The sequence below is a fragment of the Oncorhynchus keta genome, chromosome 25, assembly GCF_023373465.1.
Source record: "Oncorhynchus keta strain PuntledgeMale-10-30-2019 chromosome 25, Oket_V2, whole genome shotgun sequence".
NCBI lineage: Eukaryota > Metazoa > Chordata > Actinopteri > Salmoniformes > Salmonidae > Oncorhynchus > Oncorhynchus keta.
The window spans coordinates 33,712,493-33,718,492 of NC_068445.1; positions in this window are offsets into that span (position 1 = coordinate 33,712,493).

Sequence of the window (6,000 nt, forward strand, 5' to 3'; positions counted from 1 at the left end):
CAAGCGTTGCTGTAACGACTCTTCTATCTCCTCTGACGAAGAGGTGGAACAAGGATCGGACCAAAATGCAGCGTGATGATGATTCATGATATATTTTAATAAAGAAAAAACGATACATGCAGAAACTACAAAAATAATGAAATGAAATAAAGAACTGAAACAGCCCTATCTGGTGCAAACACAAAGACCGGAACAATCACCCACGAAGCACTCAAATAATATGGCTGCCTAAATATGGTTCCCAGAGACAACTAAAATCACCTGACTGATTGAGAACTGCCTCAGGCAGCCATAGACTACGTAGACACCCCACAAAAACACACCACAATAACCCATGTCACACCCTGGCCTAACCGAAATAAAATGAAGAATAAACATAATATATTTCGACCAGGGCGTGACAGTTGCAAAACAATCACTAGCCTGCAATTCCGTGGATAGGGTGTGTGGTCCAAGTCTGGGTTTAACGGTCTCTTTTCCAAGTTTAAAAGTATAAACATTCAACACCATGTGCCAGAAAAGCTTGCATGCTGTCAATCTATCATGACTTCTATCATGACTTCTGTCGAGTTCAAAACAACTGGAAACTCGGAATGCTCTGAATGGGAAAATAAGTTTTGAACGGTCAACCAACTCGGAATTCCAAGTCGGAAACTCGGGCCTCTTTCTAGAGCTCCGATCTGAAGATCACTGACCTCGTGATTCAACTTAGTTTTTTCCGAGTTCCCAGTTGTCTCGAAAGCACTATAAATCCAGAGAATGCCCGACTTTGATGACGAAGTTTGATGACAAAATGTTCCCAAAAGGACTGCCTCGCCACCTTCCTGTTCAAGTGAGCATAGAACAACAAGGTGAATCCAAAAATATATTTTATGCTGCTGCATAAAGTATGTAATATTTTTAAAATGGATTTCACCTTTATTTAACCAGGTAAGCTAGTTGAGAACAAGTTCTCATTTGCAACTGCGACCTGGCCAAGATAAAGCAAAGCAGTTCGACACATACAACAACACAGAGTTACACATGGAATAAACAAGCATACAATCAATAATACAGTAGGAAAATCTATATACAGCATGTGCAAATGAGGTAGGACAAGAGAGGTAAAGGCAATAAATAGGCCATGGTGGCAAAGTAATTACAATATAGCAATTAAACACTGGAATGGTAGGATGTGCAGAGGATGAATGTGTCTTTCAACCTTCGTCTCTCCCAAGCCCGTACGGGAGTTGTAGCGATGAGACAAGATAGTAGCTACTAGAACAATTGGATACCACCAAATAGGGGAGAAAAAAATGAGTAAAAATTTAAAAAACAAACAAAAAAAACATTTCTATATCCTCCTACCTAACTCAGTACTTTTGGGACAATATAAAGAGCCCTACTAACTTCTAATAGACCCATCCTCAAATTACCTAACAACCCCTCCCAACATTTTCAACAACCATGTAGTAGATACGTTGGCAGTGTAATGAGTGGAGGGTTGGTAGTAGATACGTTGGCAGTGTAATGAGGATTGGTAGAATATTCAGAGAATGCTTACTGGAAGATGTTCTGAATGTTCCTTTCAAGTGTGCGTGGTTGGTTGTCTAAATTAGTGCCTCCGTGAGAGAGAGAAAGTGAGAGAAAGAGAGAGAGGGCGTGAGAGAGAGAAACTGGTTTGGATTCAAGCAGCTTGGAATCAATTCAAGTTTTGTCCAACTTAATTAAGAATCATGGCAGCACCGTATTTGTCTCCAGCTTCACTGAATAAAAGCTATTTACAGTAGCAATCATTGGATTTGTTTATAATGAATATAAAGATATTCAAGAAAAGACTATAGTTACAATTGAGTGACTATCAATCTCCTAATTCATGTGAATAGGGTGTAGTTGAAACAAACCCTGGATTATTTAGGATATTAAGAAAAGGAATGACTGTGGGTTGTTGGTATGCATTCGTCCCAGTCTCAACCCCTCAAGACCTGTTGCAGCTTGTGGTTTTCTCTGGGTCTGTACTTTCCCAGGTTAATAATTAAGATGTAAAATAACTTGCAAAGTCAACCATTCACAGGTCAATTTCTGTGATATCAGTTAATGAGCAAATACAATATCAGAAGAGAAAGTTGTCTCACACATGTTGTATCCCAGAAAGCGACACCAGCCAACCATCTACAGGATATGCCAGACCAGATCCATGAAATCTTTCACACAAGTTATTATGGTTCAGTTCTTAACCATCTACAGGATATGACATGCTTGTTGATGCTTGTTGAGGGCATGTCATGGAGTGGGACGCAAAGCCCTGTTCCTTTTTGAAACCAGGAAATACTGGCTGTACCCGTCAACCTGGATCTTCTACAAAGGAACCACTCGGATTGCCTGCTTCTGGAGACCGGATTGGCTGCTTCTGGAGACCGGATTGCCTGCTTCAGGAGACCGGATTGGCTGCTTCTGGAGACCGGATTGCCTGCTTCAGGAGACCAGAGGATATTTCCTTCCTCAAAACAGGCGCTGAGGGGACTCACAACAAATTGTAGCCTGTAACCTGACTTCTCTGTTAGCATGATCCAGGGCGACACTGCACATGCGCACCATTAATCGGAGTAGACAGCGAGCCTCCCATGAAGTGCTATCTGAAGGGGCCGGATGCCACCTTGTGGACTGGGAGAGGTTGGTTATTTTTCCATTTCTACCATTCTTGACAACGGTGTGTCTGAATGTGGAGAAGGGACACTTTTCATTGAACATAAATGCACAACACTTTGGACACCCGTGAACACGGTGGAACTTGCAATTGAAAAAAAAAACAGTGCCCATCCCACTCCGAGTTCCCTGCCCACTCTGGGTACAAGGGCTCCGGAATTCAGTGACATCCCCTGATTGTGCCACCTGGGGATACTGTTGTCACAACAAGCCTCACTCGGTTTAGGAGGTCTGGAACCCAGCAGTGGACCGAACACATAAAAAATAAACCCAGGGAAAATACTTTATCATGGAGGTTATCCTACTGACCAGTCATATGTGCTGGCGACAAAGTGCCTTGTGACCTAACTGAGAATGGGACAGAATTTAATTCCTAGGAATGAAAAGCTTTGAGCTGTAGAAAGACAGCTCATTTCGGGGTTCATATGAACCACAAGGACTGTGTGGGATAATAGCATGGTCGTGTTCAACCCTTCTTGTTCCCTCGACTCTGCTACCAACAAACAATTTTCACAGAGCCCATAACCTGTATCTCTAGACAGCTCATAGGGACTAGTGAGCTAGTCCCTACAGGCAAGAATAAGCAATCAATCCCAGTAATGCTCCACCTATGGGGAGGGGTGCCTCCTTGTGGACAGAGAGTGATTCATCCAATTTATTAATCACACCCTAGGGAGATCGTTATACCCCTTGAACCCCGTGAACACCATGGTACATAATGTTGCTGCTACCGTCTCTTATGACCGAAAATAACTTCTGGACATCAGAACAGCGACTACTCACCTCGAACTGGAGAAAGATTTTTTCTTTAATGAGTCCGACGCGAAGGATATACTGCTTTCTCGGGAACGGGCCCAAATCCAAGTCATTTGTAGGCGAGTGAGTAAACTTCCACTGCAATCCGTTCTATTGGCAAACGTGCAATCATTGGAAAACAAAATGGATGATACACGATCAAGACTATCCTACCAACGGGACATTAAACACTGTAATATCCTATGCTTCACAGAGTCGTGGCTGAATGACGACACGTATAATATAGAGCTGGCGGGATTTTACATTTACATTTACATTTAAGTCATTTAGCAGACGCTCTTATCCAGAGCGACTTGCATCGGCAGGATAGAGAAGCTATGTGTCACGCCTTGGTCATAGTGTTTTGTGTTTCGTTATATATTTGGTCAGGCCAGGGTGTGACATGGGTTTATTTTGTGGTATTTCTTATTGGGGTTTTGTAGTTATTGGGATTGCGGCTGAGTAGGGGTGTTGCATAGGCTTGGCTACCTGAGGCGGTTCTCAATCAGAGTCAGGTGATTCTCGTTGTCTCTGATTGGGAACCGTATTTAGGTAGCCTGGGTTTCACTTTGTATTTCGTGGGTGATTGTTCCTGGCTCTGAGTAATTTCACCAGATAGGCTGTAATTAGGTTTCACGTTCCGTTTTGTTGTTTTGTATTTGTATCAGTTATTTCATGTACCGCGATTCATTCATTAAAGACATGAGTAACCACCACGCTGCATTTCGGTCTGACTCTCTTTCAACAAACGAAGAACGCCGTTACAGAATCAACCACCACACACAGACCGAGTGGCGTGGTAACAGGCAGCAGGAGCAGCGAAGGGAGGACGTTATGGACAGCAGAGGTATGGAGTGTACTACGTGGGAAGAAATAGACAGGTGGGCGGTCGACCCAGAGAGAGTGCCGGAGCCCGCCTGGGATTCGCTGGAGCAGTGCGAAGAGGGCTATAGGAGAATGGAGTCGAAGAGAAAGACACGGCGGCGCAGAAGGAAACCCGAAAGTCACCCCCAAAAATGTATTGGGGGAGGGCTCAGGGAGAGAGTGGCAGAGTCAGGAGTCAGACCTGAGCCAACTCTCCCTGTTAATCGTGAGGAGCAGCGATCAAAGGACTTCTGGACTTGGGAGGAGATATTAGACGGAAAAGGACCCTGGGCTCAGCCTGGAGAATATCGCCGTCCCAAGGAAGAACTGGAGGCGGAAAAAGCGGAGAGGCGCTGGTATGAGGAGGCAGCACGGCAACGCGGATGGAAGCCTGAGAGTCAGCCCCAAAAAATTATTGGGGGGGGGGCTTACAGGGAGTATGGCTATGCCAGGTAGGAGACCTGCGCAAACTCCCTGTGCTTACCGGGGGGCTAGAGAGACCGGGCAGGCACCGTGTTATGCTATGGAGCGCACGGTGTTTCCAGTGCGGGTGCATAACCCGGTGCGTTTCATACCAGCCCTTCGTATTGGCCATGCTAGAGTGGGCATCGAGCCAGGTAAGGTTGGGCAGGCTCGGTGCTCAAGAGCTCCAGTGCGCCTGCACAGTCCGGTCTATCCAGAGCCACCTCGACACACCAGTCCTCCGGTAGTGCGTGTCCTCGATCCAGTATCACCAGTGCCAGCACCACGCATCAGGCCTACAGTGTGCCTCGCCTCTCCTGTGCTGTCGGAGTCTCCCGCCTGTTCAGCGCTATCAGAGCCTTCCTCCTCTACAGCGCTGCTGGAGTCTCCTGTCTGTTCAGCGCTACCAGAGCCTTCCTTCCCTCCTGCGCTGTTGGAGTCTCCCGCCTGTTCAGAGCTATCAGAGCCTTCCTCCTCTACAGCTCTGCCGGAGCCTCCTGCCTGTTCGGAGCAGCCTGAGCTGCCAGTCTGCATGAAGCAGCCAGAGCTGTCAGTCTGCAAGGAGCTGCCAGTCTGCAAGGTGCTGCCAGTCTGCATGGAGCAGTCAGAGCTGTCAGCCTGCATGGAGCAGTCAGAGCTGTCAGTCTGTATGAAGCACCCAGAGCTGTCAGTCTGCAAAAGAGCTGCCAGTCTGCAAGGAGCTGTCAGTCTGCAAGGAGCTGTCAGCCTGCATGGAGCAGCCAGAGCTGTCAGTCTGCAAGGAGCTGTCAGTCTGCAAGGAGCTGCCAGTCTGCAAGGAGCTGCCAGTCTGAAAGGAGCTGCCAGTCTGCAAGGAACGGCCAGTCTGCAAGGTGCTGCCAGTCTGCATAGAGCAGCTAGATCCGTCAGTCAGCCATGATCTTCTAGATCTGCCAGTCAACCAGATTCTTCCAGATTCTTCCAGATCTGCCAGTCAACCAGTCTCTTCCAGATCTGCCAGTCAACCAGAATCTTCCAGATCTGCTAGTCAACCAGAATCTTCCAGATCCGCCAGCCAGCCAGGATCTACCGGAGCTTACTACCTGCCTGAGCTTCATCTCAGTACTGGGCTTCCCCTCAGTCCCGAGCTGCCCCTCAGTCCCGAGCTGCCCCTCAGTCCCGAGCTTCCCCTCAGTCCCACTATGTTTGGTAAGACAAGGTTTGTGCGCGATGTCT